Source organism: Centruroides vittatus, unplaced genomic scaffold (assembly GCF_030686945.1).
Source record: "Centruroides vittatus isolate TY-2023 unplaced genomic scaffold, ASM3068694v2 contig_301, whole genome shotgun sequence".
NCBI classification, from domain to species: Eukaryota; Metazoa; Arthropoda; class Arachnida; order Scorpiones; family Buthidae; genus Centruroides; species Centruroides vittatus.
This window is the reverse complement of record NW_027121927.1, coordinates 2837854-2855617: the sequence shown is the minus strand read 5'-3', so window position 1 is coordinate 2855617 and position 17764 is coordinate 2837854. Positions and strand designations below refer to the sequence as shown.

Here is a 17764-nt window from a genome sequence, read left to right as displayed (position 1 = left end):
AAAGAATATTATGTAATTTTATATATTAAACAAAAAAATCTTAAAAAAATGAGTTTGCATCACATCTAAAATGTATATAATTATAATTTAGAATTAATACATTTAATTATACTTTAAAAACTATAGATGATAAAAATATGCTAAAGACAAATTTAATAAAGATATTTAGATAGTTCAGTGATAAATATGTTGTAATTTATATAAAATACATATGATAAGAATTTCTGATTTCTCATATTCACCAAGCAATATCAATTAACATTTGCAATTATAGCAATTAATCAAAACATTAATAAGAACAAGTTGGACAATGCTCCCATTAAAACATAACAATATCATTCATATTTTAAGGCTAATTTCATATTTTAAATATTATAACTTTTACAAAATTTTATTTAATGGTATATATTTACATGGACTATTTTACAAACTTACCATCTTAAAGTTTTTATATACAAGAAATAACTTTAAAATTCGAGCATATTTAAGAGATTTCGAGATATTTTTAAAGAATTAAAGAGCATCAATCACGCATTCATTCATATAACAGAGGCCAAACGGGCCCATTTCGTTTCAAACTCACCGCAGCCGAAATTACGTCATTTTCTAAAATTAGAGAAATGACGGCAACGTCGTCCAATCGTATTCGTCCTCGATGATATCATCGATAGCCAGTAAAAAGAAAACATTTTGAAAGTTTACAACTTCTGTGTTTACACTCTCTTCACTTTTTTTTTTTTTTTTTTTTTTTTTCTGTTAAGTGTTTGCTGATTTAAAATTAAAACTAAAACTTCTCTCGCTTAATCATTATTATATTAAAAATTGAAAATAATTATAACTATATATAATTGCAATAAGATTATTATTATGTAATGTAATATATATATATTATTATGAAATGACGTAAATATAATTTATTACAGTTAGAAAGCAATATATATATACATTAAAATAATTTAAAGTTAATTTTATTTACTAATATAATAGTTTACGCAACGATTAATCTTATAAGAATCTAAAGCATAAACAAAATTTAAAGAGGAAGATCGATCGATAACGAATTTTCTATCGGGGATTTTATATTATTTGCAAATGAATAATTCGATTTTGAGGGCGCACAGTTTACGTTTTATCGCAAAAAAAATTGAGATATTTTAATTATTTTAAATTTAAAATATGTTACGAATTTATTTAGCAAACTGATCATTTGTTTTATCGATTATAATAATGGCCGACCTCTTTTTATCAATATATAAATATTTGCCACTTATTGAAGATAAACATTTGTTTATATACAAGTGGATCTAGTGAAATTAAATAATAAATACGTCAAAACGTTTCACAATGTAGATAATTCACGGCTTAAAAGTCTTACATTCATTTTACGAAAGAAAAGTTTTGTAATTTTCATTTTTAATTTATGTAATTATATTTTTCGAATTATTCCTTTCAAACGCAAACTTTTGACGGCCGGATGACCGAGCGGTCAAGGTGGCAGCCCACCGCTCTGGGGGACCGGGAATCGAATCCGGGAGGGTCAAATACTGTAATCCCTAGGAATTTTTCGGGGGGTGGTCCGTTTGGATATATCGGACCCCGTCCCTCACCACCCAGTCGCCCCATTGTGGATTTGGCCGAATCCATAATGGGCTTGCAAAATGAGGCCCTTTTAGTGCCTACATGGTGAAAGAGTTAAAAAAAACAAAAAAAAAAAAACTCGAGTTTTACAGCATTTGGATAGCTGTAAATCAATTTATAAACAAAATAATTCTAGGTTTTTCGGGTTATAAAATACAGTAAAACCTGTATAACCTGACCACCGTTGGTTCCTAAGAAAAGTAGTCAACTGAGTGACTCCTAATACTACGTTCGCACACAATACACGACTCACTTCGATGCCGATTGTAATTGTCGCCAGTCGAACGCCGAGCTGTTCGCACAGGCAGTTCGCTTGAGAAGAACCCGGCTATTACACGCAATGATAAAACTGGCATAACTAAGCGGTAATTCACAAACACCAACAAACAAAATGGAAGTTTTGATTAGAAATAAATACTTCTTTTAGCCATATCTATCTATATAAAAATGAATGTATGTCTGTGTGTTGTGTGTGTGTTTGTCCTTCATGCGCTACCACACCATTTATCCGATTGCCATGAAACTTCGGAAAGTTGTTTAATACACTCCCGCGAAGGTTTCTGGCACATGTGAAGACCACCATTTCCCCCTTTCAAAAATATATTTATATATGGATTAAGGCTTTTATGTCCAACAGATGGCGCTAACTTCCGACGACCTAAGTTTGGTTTTCTGTGAGAATGGACTAAAGCAGATCATTTTCTATCTATCTATATAAATAAAATATAACGTTCGTTTGTTCCTACCGATTCCTTTGAAATTTTGACACAACGTTGCATTCGAATACGCACGTGTTTTTATATAATATACATGTCGAAATTCCCCCACTGGGGGGAGATGGACAGGATTAAGGCTTACCGTGAAGAACTTGGCTTCTATTATACTATTTTACATGCGGTTTTTTGCGTTTTTAATTGCGTTTTAATAGGTGACGTCAACAGAATATACACTAAAAAGGGATTTTTCGATATTCCCAGCGGGGAAAGGGACAGGATTAAGGCTTACTGTGAAGAACTCGGCTTCTATTTATACTATTTTACATGCGGTTTTTTGCGTTTTTAATTGCGTTTTAATAGGTTACGTCAACACAATATACACTAAAAAAGAATTTTTCGATATTCCCCAGTGGAGAGAGGGACAGGATTAAGGCATACTGTGAAGAACTCTGCTTTTATTATACTATTTTAAACGCGTTTTTGATTGTGTTTTAATAGAGTACGTCAAGAGAATGTACTGTACACTAAAAAGGGCATACATTTTTGAAATTCTAGAGTACAAATAGTACATTTCTCGGCCCGCGTATGCATTACCGAGAGGTTTGTAAAATATTAAATAGAGTAACATTGAGTAAATATATATATACATTAGTACAGTTAAAGTAATTAAAGAATAAATAGAATAAGTACATATGTATATGTAAGAACAATATAGTATTTGTAATAATAATTCATAGTGTTTAAATGAATAAATTAAATGAACAAAAAACAAAACAAAACAAAAAAAAAAAAAAGATTATAGTTATTATAGGTAATTATAGTTGCTGAAAACTGTAGGCACATCCGTGGTAGTCATAGTTTTATTCAGCAATTAAAATGTCGAAATGTTTGCCTGTAGGAAAAGCAGAGATCCAAAATGGAGAATGCCTGATGAGTGGTCTACAGGTGATCCAGTATGTCTATAGTTTAAGACACTTTGCCTTTAACAAGGCGCAACTCTCAGACGATGTAGAGTTCACGCACTAAGGGACGACCTAAAAGCAGCACCTCTCAATGCACAACTGAAGCAAACATAAACACATTGGTTTCCACAAAAAACTGAAATTTCGTACTACAGTTAAAAACACGTCGAATACATCAGGGCACGTTGATTACTTGAAACACGCTGAACACTAAGATATCGAGGCACACAGAGAAAACCCATTGCACAGATTTAGGAGCTTGCCGAAACTTATTCGAAGCACACTTGACCCATTGAAAACACCACAATGATATGTTGAGACACACTCAAGCACATTGAATTGATTTAAACATTGAAACACACTAAGCACTAAGCCTATTAGGCACACTAATGCATACGAAGCACATTAAAACACTTATGAACATACTGAAGACACATTGGAGGACGTTGAGGCACTTAAGTGGTAAATTAAGAAAGCTAAACTAAAAGTCTAGAATTCGTTGAAAGATATTATAGACATGTTGATCTCACTAAACCTGCCAAGCGCGTTGAAGGAAATTAATGAACACCACTGTAAAAAAAAAAAAGGTCGGTCGGTTTGCTCCCGACGAGACCATTGAAGATTACAGTAGTTCACCACACCTATAAGTTCAATATCAAAGGAGCACTTCTCCATCGAAACGTTTTATTAATAACGTAGGTTGTTCGTTAAGCATCTCACCCGTAAGGGTTGACACTGACATAGTAATTTCTCTGTTCCATCATAAGCTGTTAAAAGTACATTTCTAGCTGGTGAGTATTACACTTCTTAGAGTGTGCTTTATCAGTACACAGATTGCCGTTCTTAGTGTGTGCTCTGTTAGTACTCAAATTAATAAAACAGGCTGCGGTACAAGCTGGTAGTTAGAACTCGCCAGTACAAATGTATTCTGTCAGTACATATAGTTAATACAGTACTTCCTTTCGTAGGGCAATCACTAAGATAGTTAATGTTTAGTTGATTAGGAGAAAGCACCTGGTCATCGCTTCACTCAAAGTATAGACACTTTTATTAAAGAGAAATTGAGTATAGAATATCAATAATGGATGTAGTATGTAAATGGAATTGAATATAAGCAATGATACACCAAGTTATTTTATACTAAAGATATACTAATTATATATGAGTTGATTTGCAATTTTAACAGTTTGTTTGGCAAGTTTTATAAAAGCATTGTAAACATTTTTGTTTATCCAAATATCTGATAAGTTGCATGGCCATCTCACACCAAGCTCCTCCATCAGTACCCTTAGTTCTTGTCTTTCTCTCTCAGTCATTACACAATTATAGAAGTAGTGTTTCGAGCCATCTATGATATGGCAAGTAGGGCATTCATTCGATGTCCTATTAGTGAATCTGGCCAGATAGCTGGCGAACTTCCCATGGCCAGTAAAGAATTGAGTGGTATAATAATTCGGGGTAAACCATTTTAATTTATAAAATTGTTGTATATCCGGTATGTAATCATAAGTTATATGACTTCTGTTTTCGTTCCATCTATCTTGCCAATTGTACATTGTGTCTTCCCATAACATTCGTCGTAAGGTACGCTGACTGAGTTTATTATAGTTTATTATCAAAGAGGTATTCTCTGCAGCCTGCTTGGCCAAGGTGTCAGCTCTTTCATTTCCAGTTGTTCCCTGGTGGGCTCTAACCCAGGTAACAGTATAATTACAGTTAGATAAGCGTATTAATTGTCTAATCTCCTCAGCAATTGGGTGCAATTTAGTACTGTTTATAATATTAAGTGCTGACAGGGAATCCGTATATATATGTATATAAGCATTGTCATATGAATCCTTAGTCCAATTTATTGCCAATTTAATAGCGAGCATTTCTGCTTGAAAAACCGTGCAGCAAGTGTCTAATCTAATTGTCTGATTATAAATTTCATCATTATTAATATACGCAACAAAGCTGCATCCAACCATACCATTTATTCTTGAACCATCGGTAAAAATTTGAATGTCGGTTTTTTGAACATTATTATCGTCACAATATACTAAGATATCTGGGTTAGTTGTTTCGTAAAATGGAAATGCCCATTCGACTTCATCATATGTTATATTTCGGAAGGTTGTTTGAATCGTATTTCCCCATTTAACTTGCTGTAATTTACATCGCTGAATAACAAACATATCGATTGGTGGCCTTCTAGCTATCACTTGAAGGCTTTGATTATTCGCAGAGCGATAGGCTTTAGTAAGTAGGAGTAGGGCACGTCTCTGTGACGATATTAACTTTCGTTTTGTATGAACTTTACTAGTAGCCCATCCCCAAGTCCCACATGCATATGTGATGATGGGGATGTAAATAGCATCATAAATAATGGCCATTGCGTCTGTGGAAAGGCCCCAATTTTTCCTCGCTACCTGTGCGAAAGCTTGAAAAATAAGACCGGTGCGGTTTGTAATAAACTCGATGTGTTTGTCCCAGCTTAGTCGAAAATCTATAAATACTCCCAGATATTTCAATGTTTTTTCCACTTTGATGACATTTCCGTTCATTACGAGATGAGGTGGTCGCCGGTATAGATTACTGCCTCTTGGTTTATTAAAAACTATTCCCTTTGTTTTGATGGGATTGAAATGGAGTTTATGCTCTATCCCCCAGTTGTATACATTTTGAATCAAAAGATTGCCTTTGTTCTCTAAATCCGCTCTTGAGCGACCACCAATCAACATCATGACATCGTCCGCATAAGCAGTAGAGTGGTCCTGTCCAAAGTCTTCTCTAAGGAAGCAGTCAAAGGTTATGTTCCAAAGTAAGGGTCCGCATACTGACCCCTGAGGGCATCCTTTGGAAACTGATTTTCTTACATAATGCTGTCCATATTGTAGAACAGCCGCTCTATTTCGTAGATAATCTTGAATAAGTTGGAAGATATTGCGTGGACATTTAATCTTTCGCAGTTGGAGTTTGATGAGCGGCCACCATGCGCTATCAAAAGCTTTGGTTATGTCTAAACTAATTCCAAGGACATACTTATTATTCTCAAGTAAACATTTTAATTTTTTAACCATATCCTCTACTGCGTCCTCCGCCGATCTTTGTGGTCGAAAACCAAATTGGATGTTACTGAGGCATTTATTTCTTTCAACAAACCAGGAAAGTCTATTTGTGATTAACCTTTCAAGTATTTTGCCAAGCATTGACAGCAATGAAATAGGCCTTGCTTCATCAGGGGACCCCGACTTTGGTACCGGTACGACTCTCGCAATCTTCCAGGCAGATGGAAAGATTGCGTGTTGGATGCATGTATTATAGAGTCGAACAAAGTGCCGTGGTATAAGAAACCATAATTTTTTCGCAATATCAGCTGTGATGTTATCTAGGCCAGGGGCCTTACCTTTTTTTAAATTGCAAAAAGCTTGGCTTATTTCTCCTATAGAAAACGGCGGCATATTTTCTGTGCCATCTATTAGATCTGCTTCTGTACGGATATGCCTTTGCAAGTTCGTATCGTTCTCTGGATCATCCCCCGGGCAATACGTCTCCAACTGGGAGGTCAAGGTTTGAATTAATGTCTTTGGTTCATTTTCAGTGCCCGTGGGAGCTTTAATGATTTTAGTTTGCCTTAGTTTGTTTGTACACATTTTAGTTATGTAGCCCCACGGCTTTTTAGAAGCTTCTGTACAAAAATCTTTCCAGCTGTTTATTTTTTCTTTCTTAATGGCCTGTTTGTACATCCATTGGTTTGTGAGATAATTATTTTTACGTATTCTGCGCATTTGATCGTCTCTGCACCTTTGGTACATTTTTCTGAGTCGTCGTGTTGTTTTTCGAAGGTTTTCGAGTTCAGCAGTCCACCATGAAACCTGTCTTTTTTGGGGTATCTTTTTCGGGATATATAGGTCACAAGCATTTGTTATTGTATTAATATTATTATCTATTTGTTGACAGGTTTCATTGCGATTTTCTGAATATTGACTTATCAGGTGTGCCTCCAAATAATCTTTCATCTCCAACCAATTCGCACGGTTAAGAGCATATTTTAATGGTAGAACATACACTGGATCTTGAGCATCATCTGAGTTTGAGAAATCAAAAGTAATTAAAGCATGTTCCGTAAGGCTGTCGTCAGTCAGAACTCTCCAGTTAGAAATTTTAGTGTAAGTACTATTGCATCCCACAGAAACATCAATCCAACTCTCACCTCTATGTGAAGTGAATGTTGGCGGAGAGAGTGGATTGTTAATAATTAGAAGATCATTGTGTGTAAAAAACTCCTCCAGTAAGCTGCCACGACCATCTAAAACATCACCGCCCCAAGCCGGTGAGTGTGCATTCATATCACCAGCGATCAAGATGTGTGTACCCCTAAATGCATCAACAATTCTCTGAAGTCTATTAATAAAATCCGCAGAATCAGCGTGACCAGGGATATATACGTTCACCACAATAAGTCTAACCTCATTTATATTGACGCCGGTATGCCGAGCGGTAAAGGTGGCAGCCTACCGCTCTGGGGGACCCGGGATCGAATCACGAACGGGTCGAATAATCCCCAGGAAGTTTTCGGGGGGTGGTCCGTTCGGATATGTCGGGCCCCGTCCCTCACCACCCGGTCGCCCCATTGTGGGCCTGGCCGAACCCATAATGGGCCTACTAAAAGAGGCCCTCTTAGTGCAGAATCAGCGTGACCAGGGATATATACGTTCACCACAATAAGTCTAACCTCATTTATATTAATCTCAACAGTAATTATATACTGATTACTAAACTCAGTGTGGTGCATGATAGATATGTAGATATTTGGGACTAGAATTATAGCCCATGGGTACAAATCAGTCCCTCGAAGTATAGGACAGGTGGTAGGAAGGCACTTAGGTGTGTTCCTGAGACAATATGGTTCCTGGACCAACACTATATCATAATCACTTATATTTTTACTTAAAAGGGAAGTTGCAGCTATGCTTCTTCCTACGTTAATCTGCAGAAAACGCATTTTATAAAAGTTATTTCTTTCCATATTCTGTTCGTGAAATGATATACTTTTTAATACGTTTCTTTATGGGGCACGAACTATCCCGAGCATTGTGTTGGTGATTATGTAGATTGTCTCGTTTACAGTGATAGCATATAGGCTCTTTATTCCGGTTTGGGCAATCGTTGTAAAGATGGTTTTCCGTACAATGACTACAAATGATTTCAGAGTATGTACAATCACGTGCCGAATGGTTATATCCACAACATTTAAAGCACTGCAGAATCGGATAAAAATCTACAACTCTGCAGCGCGACCATTCAACATTAATCTTCTCCATTACCAAGAGGAGCTTTCTAACGTATGGTGATGTTTCTGCTACCCAGTTTTTATAGGTGTAGGTCTTTTTCCCCAAAGCAAATTTGATTCTAAATTGGTTCATGAAGTCTTCCTCTGTGATGTTTTCGTAAATTGTATGGTTCTGTTGATATATTAACTTTGGGAGTTCTTCCTTCATTATATCAGTGTGAACTGAGTAGACAGCAACATGTGGCCATCTCTTTTTTGGACGACGCGTTACCAGCTCAGGTATCTGGTCTTCTATGGTTTTTTCTAAAATTGCTGCCTCCCTATTGGTTTCCAGTTCGATAGCTAGTCCCCCGCCTCTAATTTTCCTGATTTTGTCTATGCCGATGTGTATGTTGGAGGGCTTGATCTTAATATTCATAATTTTCCTGACGACTTCACTGTTATTATTGTCTTTTTCTCTACTATAAACAAGTATTACTTCTTTTGTAGAATTTATTCTAGAATTATTGCCAGTTCCCATGTTTCTACCGGTCTTCACAATTGAACTGTATAATGGTGATGAAGGAATGCATTCCAATGTTTTGTCTTCAATTTTGTTCAATGCTTCAAGAACAGCTTTTTGAATATCATTATAACCTTCAGTAGGGGTAAATTGGGCTGTTTTATTCTGAATTTCACCAAGTTTGTCAAGAGTAGTTTTCTGGGCCTCAGCAAAATCTTCAACAGTAACATAAGTTGTTGTTTTGTTTTCAATTTTATCTAATTTTTCCAAGATTACTTTCTGGGTGGTAAAAATCCCCTCAAAATTAAAGTTTTGCAGTAAATCCTCTTTCTTAGCTAGAGTGGTAAATTTGTTATCGAGTATTTCTGGTAGTTCGATATTGCGAAGACTAGTTTCAGCTAAAGCAATTACTTTAGTGAATTGATCAGTGATATATTGTGAATGCACAGCAGTACCTAGCTTCCCGTTTGTATTGCGAGCGATATATCTTTTAATTTCTTCTAAAATATCGTGAGCGTTTTTATGAAAAGTTCCTAAAGTTGTATTTTCCATGGTTGGTTCCATGTTATCAAATTTCATAGGTATAAGCAAATCCTTCATATAGTAATAAAATTAGCTTAATAGCAGATATATATAGATTCTATAGGATGCCAAGTCCAAAAATATATGACAAAAATATATTACACAATATACTTATAGCTAAAATTCGGCCAGAAAAAGTCTTCATTCGGTTTACACATTTATCAAACTAAGGTAAGTAACCGTAGCCATGGCAACCTTATAGATGATGAAGACGTTGAAAATAGAATATAATATTAGAATGCCCATAATTTAAAAAGTAATCAACGGATTTTAACCAAATTTTAAACACAGGTTGCTTAAGGTGTGTACTTAGAGAGGTTATAATATCAAAGAAAAATCTTCGACCGGAAGTCCACAAAACGCGTTCGATGACCGCCCGGAGGTCAATCAAAAAAGAGAGTTTCTAAGTTAAATATTGACCCCACAACTTAGAAGTTTGGTGAATTTATATCTGATAAGAGGCCGAAAGCTCCACTGCACCTAAATCCGGTTTACCGGTTACAGCTTTTCCGGATAAACGGTCAAAGCTGTTATTGACGTTATATTTCAAAAATGTCTGAAAAATTTTAGGCTTACTTGATACAATTCTATACCCCTAATCTTCCGATTACTCTTTATACATAAAATAACACAATGGTTAATGTATTCCCGCACTTACAAACCAAAATCTATAAGCACAACTTATCCACATACCAAAGCAAACCGACGAGAGTACAGAAGTCTATACGAATCTAGTTTCCAAGAGAATGTACAGGTTTTTTTTTTTACACTAAAAAGGGATTTTTTTGAACTGTACGTAGTACACTAAAAAGGGATTTTTTGAAATTCCCCCCACGGGAGAAGTGTTACACATTTATAATAGATACATTTTGAGCCACAACAACGCGTGGCCGGGTCAGCTAGTATCTAATAATAGACAGATGCCATCGTCTCTCCAAATATCTTTTTTATTTCTCTGTCGATAGCCCGACACGTGTTCCGCAGCCATCTTGTATTTTCTTGCGCGCGGGTGATTGTGGAAACTCTCTTATGACTGGATCTAGTTTCAAAAACTCTTGAGTGGATCGCGATTGAACCTCGTTTCAATCGCGATCCACTCATTCAGTCAAGATTGAAACAGTCGAGAGAGGTCACACCACAGCACAGTCGCCGACCTTGGTCGCTATCTAGATTGAAATACTCGGTGCAAACGGGGTATAACGGTAGTCAACTTAAAGGAATGAGTCCATAATAGGTTCACATTACACTTTTGCTTTATTTTTTACTAAACAAGAATGTCAGCATTAATACAGCACTGTCCTAAAAGAGGCCGGATTGGCCGAGCGGTCAAGGTGTCAGCCTACCGCTCTGGGGGACCCGGGATCGAATCCGAACGGGTCGAATAATCCCCAGGAATTTTTCGGGGGGTGGTCCGTTCGGATATGTCGGGCCCCGTCCCTCACCACCCGGTCGCCCCATTGTGGGCCTGGCCGAACCCATAATGGGCCTACTAAAAGAGGCCCTCTTAGTGCCCACAGGGCGGAAAGAGTTAAAAAAAAAAAGTCAGCATTATACAGCACTGTCCTAAAAGCAGTTTACTTTAATTTATATTTTTACATTAATTAAATACAATAAAAATATTTAATAAATTATAAAACATCAAATAAAGTTGAGCAAGTTTACAATACAGTACTGTATTCAATTGCTTTAAAAACTTTTCGTTATTGTAGCTCTTGCTGAACGATTGCTGTGCTGCACAACATGAAATGGAACGAGTTCGCAGAAAGGAAAAAGATCATGCTTCTGCACAACTTATGCAAAAGCATGAGTTTTTCTTTTTATTTTTCTATTTTCTTTTCTTTTCTTTTTTCTTTTTTGTTTTTTTTTGTATGTCAAGCAACTTTTCTAGAAGTTGAGAAAACTGATTTTCTGCATATGATATTAGCTGTTTAAACCAAATCATGTGCCTCGGTGATCTCTGTCAAGACACTATCAATTATTTTATCTGCACGCTGAGGGTACTGTACGAAAATATTACTCAACTTCAAAATTAATTAATGTCTTTAAAAATCCTTCTGTGAATTGTTTTGATCTGCTCAATGTGAGCTCCTTGCTGTTTAGCAACAACCTATATCGCCGTTTCCATGAGTCAAACACTTGTTTACATTTTTTGGGGATTATATTTGACCATTCTTCTTTAAGTACTTTCCAAAGCCTACCCAAAGCTATAGCATGTCGATGGAAAAGTCGTTGTTTAAGGCAGGGATGAGCAATCCGCGGCCCTCGGCCCGCAGTAATATTTTTTTTGCGGCCCGCGTCGCATAAAATATGAATAAATACAGCGAAACCTCGCTTAACGAGCATAATTCGTTCCAGAGTCTTACTCGTAATGCGAAACACTAGTTAAGCGAAACAATTTTTCCAATACAAATTATGTAAAATACGATAATGCAGTTCAACGCCGAAAAAATGCTCAAATGTTTTATGTATATAACAAATAATATATAAAAAAAAATTTTTAAAGTCAATTCCTACTTTGGTCAACAAAGAAAAATTTTATTTTAGTTACTTTTTATTGAATAATTACAATTAACATAAATATGTATATACATATGACAGAATCACAATATTAAGTGGCAAAATAGAAAGAGAAATCGGAATTGAACCCAAAGCATAAAATTTCTTCAATTTTATTTTTTGAGAAAAATCCTTCATTCTAACCACTAAGCCACAGCTGCTAACTCACTCTCGAAAATCATTTGGATTAAACGTCTACTTAAAGCAAAAATTTTCAAAAATTTATTGATTTTTCGCAAGAATTGAACTCTCATTCTTCATCTTCACGTGAAAAATACTGAAATCCTTGCATTTTACCGATTGAGCTACTGCCTGTTGATTTCAATTTTCATTACAAACTGCTGAAACTAGATTCAAAGTATTAATAATTATGTTATTGTTACCCGTGGTATCGAAGATGGCGACGGGGAAATTTTTTTCCCTAGATACTAGACGGCGAAGGGAAAATTTATTAATTTGCATAATGCGACAAATAGTACGGGTACGCCCCCTAACGTTTAGATCACTCGGTATTCTACTTCGAGATTATCCATTGTTAATCTGCTTCCAGATTATCACTCGATAATCTGATTCGAGATTACCGGAAACGCGTCCATCTCGAACGTAGGGAAAAAAAATTTTCCCGTCGCTCGTCTAGTATCTAGAGAAAAAATTCCCCGTCGCCATCTTCGATGCCACAGGTAATATTAACCAATAATTAAATTTTAATTAATGAATTAATATTTGAAAAAACTGTATTAACATTGTGTCATACATTACAAGTTAAAAAAAAAAAATGTATTTGACTTGAGTCGATGAATAAAAAGTATTTTATTAACGATTGAAAATTTGAACGATATATATATAATATACAGTAGAGCATCGATTATCCGACTTAATTGGGGACTGGGGTTGGTTGGATAACTGAAAAGTCGGATAACCGAAAAGTATGAAAAAATACATTATTAGTATAGTGTATTAGGCCTGGTTTAAATACTAGCCTCCCTTTCATGGTCGAGCCAGTGCTGCCAGCTAAAACATGCAAAAATTTAACAAAAATAATATTAAAGTAGCCAAGACATAACCAAATATTGTAACGCCACATCACTAGCGGACATTTGAATTTGCCGACTAGAACGCGGTCAGTTAACCGATAGGTCGGTTAATCGGAAGGTCGGATAATCGATGCTCTACTGTATATGGAGAGTGTGAACTAATAGTAGAAATTTAAAAAAAAATTGTACAATATACAATGTTAAGAAGCGTGAATCATCATCTTTTCTTCTAGCGCGAAATGAACCATCTGGAATGAGAATTCGATTTGCAGAAACAAAAAAAAAAAAAAAAAAAATCAAGCTAATATGTTTGATAAACATGCCAAACAATATACCAAATTCTTGGGTTATGTAAAGGCTATAATCAAATATTAGAAATTAATTAATTTGACTAGAGGTAGGCAGTTATGTTTCCATCTCGTATTAAATTTAATAATTATAAATAGTTAATTTTTAATTCAAGCATTTCTAAAATTTGATTTGGACTCCGTCATTAAATTTAATGACCCAAGAATTTGGCATATCGTTTGGCGTGTTTATTATATAACGGGCTATGGTTGGTTAATGTTTTTTTTTTTTTGTAACTCTTTCCGCCCAGTGGGCACTAAGAGGGCCTCTTATAGGCAAGCCCATTATGGGTTCGGCCAGGCCCACAATGGGGCGGCCGGGTGGTGAGGGACGGGGACCGACATATCCGGACGGACCACCCCCCGAAAAAATTCCTGGGAATTTTTCGACCCGTCCGGATTCGATCCCGGGTCCCCCAGGGCGGCAGGCCTGCTAACCTTGACCGCTCGGCCATCCGGGCCGCAAAGGTTGTTTGATGTTTATAACTAATATGGGTGAACACAAGTTTGAAAAATGTGCGATCAGAAGCGACACTAAGATGGTAGCGGAACGAGTACTAAACACAGACTGATGGAACATGCCGCATGCGCACAATTCGAGATTTTTCCTCTTCTCATTATTCGTTATGCGAAACATCGCTCGTTAGGCGAGGCAAATTTTTACAATTTGTTTTGCTCGTTATGCGAAATAGTCGTTGTGCGAGGTGCTCGTTAAGCGAGGTTCCACTATATTAGATATTAGTTTAGTTTTCTTTCTTTCTTCTTTTTTTTTCTCGAATTTTCTATTAACATTCCTTCCTGTGGGTGGGGTAACCCTTTCCACGAACTACGTTAACAATAGGAAGTGAAGGCCCTGAGGCTACTAGAACGATAATAAGGTTCATTCTTGGATCGGACTCTCGGTGAAGGTAGACGTGCGGAAGTTACGCTCCTGCTCGTCGGTCTAGAACAGCGGTTCACAACCTTTTTTTGACCAGGGACCACTTTGATTTCATTGTTGTTAGCAGGGACCACAAGGTTTAAGAAAAATAAACTGTCAATCTAAAAATAAGCTTTAATCAAAATTTTTAACATAAAGCATGTTACTCTTGAGTTTAACAATTACTTAACAGTACTATTATAATAGAAAACACAACATTTTTAGTAAAAATTAAATTCAGTTTGTATCAATGTGGGAATAATAATTTAAAATGAATAAGTTTTAAATCTTTCGCAGACCATATTTTAGCTCTTGCGGACCACTGGTTGGGAACCGTTGGTCTAGAACAGGGGTTCTCAAACTTTTTCGATCCACTGCCCCCTTTGTTCCATACAGTTATACCTAACGCCCCCTAACCCATCAGTGACCCCAACTTTTGCCTTTGGTCACCGTTCAGTACCCTGCCTCCAGAGCCCCCCTATATTTACTCACCGCCCACAGGGGGGCGATAACGCCCACTTTGAGAACCCCTGATCTAGAAGGACAAAGGGGGAGGAAGGTGGCCTACCGAAAGAGAAAGGACCCTGCTAACGTAAAGAGAGAGAGAGAACGTCCCTTATATAAGGAGAATCTTCGAAGAGCTCCGAAAAAGATCAGCGAGAAACGATTTAGAGTGGTTCCCCACCAGAAGAACGTCAATACCAAATAGAGAACCCGGATATTCCTTATAACCGCCTCTATCATACCAAAACTTCTATTCTTCCTTTCCTTTTTAGTTTATACTTTAGTGTAAGTTAGTCATAAGATTACAAGTCCGTCTTTCCTTATTTATCGCGAACACGTTCTTTTGTTCTGTATTCGCTCGATTCCTCGCCCCAGTTTTGGATATTGTATAACATTAAGAGTTGGAATCCGAAAGAATCCTGTATATTGGCAATCACGTGAAAAAAATAAATTATTGTTATTTTTTTGTGTACTGCCTCTGGTGGACTATTGTGCACTCGCCTCTGATTTGTCTCAATTGTCTGATTTAAGTTATTCTACTGCTTACTATACTCAAATTTCTGATAAAAAAAAACTATTTCTAGATGAACTTTTTCAGTCATTAAAAGATAAATATTGGGCCCAAGATATTCATTATATTGAGCAAAAAGGTCGTTTTTTTTTAAACTTCTCTATCTTCCCCATGGACACCTCGATATTATCTGTTATAAAACTGAAATTACAATATTAAATCTTTAGTCATTAAGTCGCAGTTGTATTATTATACTATTATATTAAATGGGCGTAGAATGAATATATCTGATCATTCCAATTGTCCATTATGCAACAGATTTTGTGAAAAAGTTAAGAACCACTTATTTGGATCTTGTGAACTTACCAAGCACTTAAAGAACACTTTTTTGACAATTGATTTTGATAAATTATCATCGTATAAACAAAACATAAGTTCTGATATGTTGTATAAAGTTTAATAAATAACAGAAAAATTTATAAACATGCTTAACATAATATTACTAATTTAAGTTATATCATTTATTATTTTTTGTAATCATGTATAACAATGTATTTATTAATGTTATGATTTTGAAACCCCTTGTAAAGGCGAAAGCCATAACAAATAAATGTTGGATTGATTGATTGATATATTAAATTGAAAATTAGATTTTACCGTGTTCTTGGAGAATAATTCGATTTCTAGCAGTTTTTTATTTTTTTATTTTTGAAAACTACTCTTTCTGCAAGAGAAAAACTTTGCGATTTCTAATAAATCAGGATTGAAGAACTTTCTTCGTTTTTAAAGAAGAAAAATAATTTTCAGAAAGGCATTTTACGATTGGTATAATTTTCTGTTTCTCTTTACGAAATTCATCTCTGTGGGCTTTTACGTACTTAAATATTTAAGAATCATTCCGGATAAATCGATCGAACAAAAATTTCTTCCAAAAACAGAGTTCGATTACAAAGACTGCGTGGGACTTTCCAAACGAGTTTCGAACTCCCACGCCTTCGGAATATTTCAGATATTTTATAATTCTGTTCCATTAGTAGCGGACAACGTCCAAGACGACGATCGCATTTTAATTTCGTCCATTTACTTCATTTTCAAGAAAACATTGAGATAATATAGATGAACACAATCTGTTGACGTTTACGCCTTTGCCAGTTTTGGACCACCACGCTTCAACATGTAAAAAATTATTCTACAAAAAAAAATATTGAAAATATTCTGACGAATACGCGTATTATTATTCGAAATAACTTTTTAGTAAAGATTTTAATTAAAAAACAGTATTCTTACCTTTTAAACAAAGGGATTAATGCTATAATAGTGATAAAATGATTCGAAAAACAAAAACGAACGTCTCGGTCCATAATCAATCGATTCGAAAGATTTTATATCGGATATTTCGAGGAAAATCGATTAAATGCTTTAGAACTAAAACATTTTATCGGTTACTGTATTAGTTTTATCGCGTGAATTTAACAAAATTGAATGCATAACGTGTTTAACAATTATTATCCAAAATTAATCCGGACACCAATCGCGAGAAAAATGCGAAACATGCTCAATTAATTTAATGAAATGTAGTGTGCATATATCATCATCGTGAGGTTAAAAAACGTTACCATCAAATTAACGTTTTTGATATATGGCAGTTTTAAAATAAATGTCGTCGACACAGATAAAGAAATATCAAAATTGATGGAATTTCCTGTTTGTCCGGACTCAGAATCGATCATGAATACCAGCTGCTTCGACATTCAACAATTTCTAGATGCAAATATATCTTCCGGGGTTGAATTTTTCTCCTATATAGCATATACATTATTATTATTCGATATAAGTTACTAACAAAATAAGACCAGATAGCTGGAGCCTTATATCGATACAAGTTAATAAATGCGTATTACTGATGAAATCGTGTCGTCATAATAATGTACACTTGCATCAATTTGATGTAATTTCTAGTTTTTGGTAGTTAAAGTGAAAAATGACGTCAAACTGATATAAAAATGTACTCTATTCCCAACCAGTTCTTTATACTATATCGATAAGGAGACTAAAGTGTTTGTTCGTAACAATATCTCGTGTTTATTTGGTATTTTTAAATATGACGTATGGCTAATATGCAAACAGTATAAATTCTGGAGGAAAAAAAATATTGCTAGTGTCAATTTTGTCGTGATTTAATATTGTTACAGTATAATTTCAATTTATAGGCGACACC

At 35.4% G+C, this 17764-nt stretch overlaps 1 protein-coding gene across 2 annotated transcripts in view; it reads right to left on the bottom strand.

Moving 5' to 3' along the window:
- Positions 1-771, bottom strand: part of LOC136972763 (dual specificity protein phosphatase 16-like) — a 93292-nt gene extending 92521 nt beyond the window's left edge. Inside the window, exon 1 of one of the 2 annotated variants that reach the window (XM_067267398.1) lies at positions 436-771. The gene's annotated coding sequence lies outside the window, so the exon portion shown is untranslated. The remainder of the gene's footprint in view (positions 1-435) is intronic. The other variant, XM_067267397.1, reaches the window with a different exon arrangement.
- Positions 772-17764: the final 16993 nt, after the last annotated feature.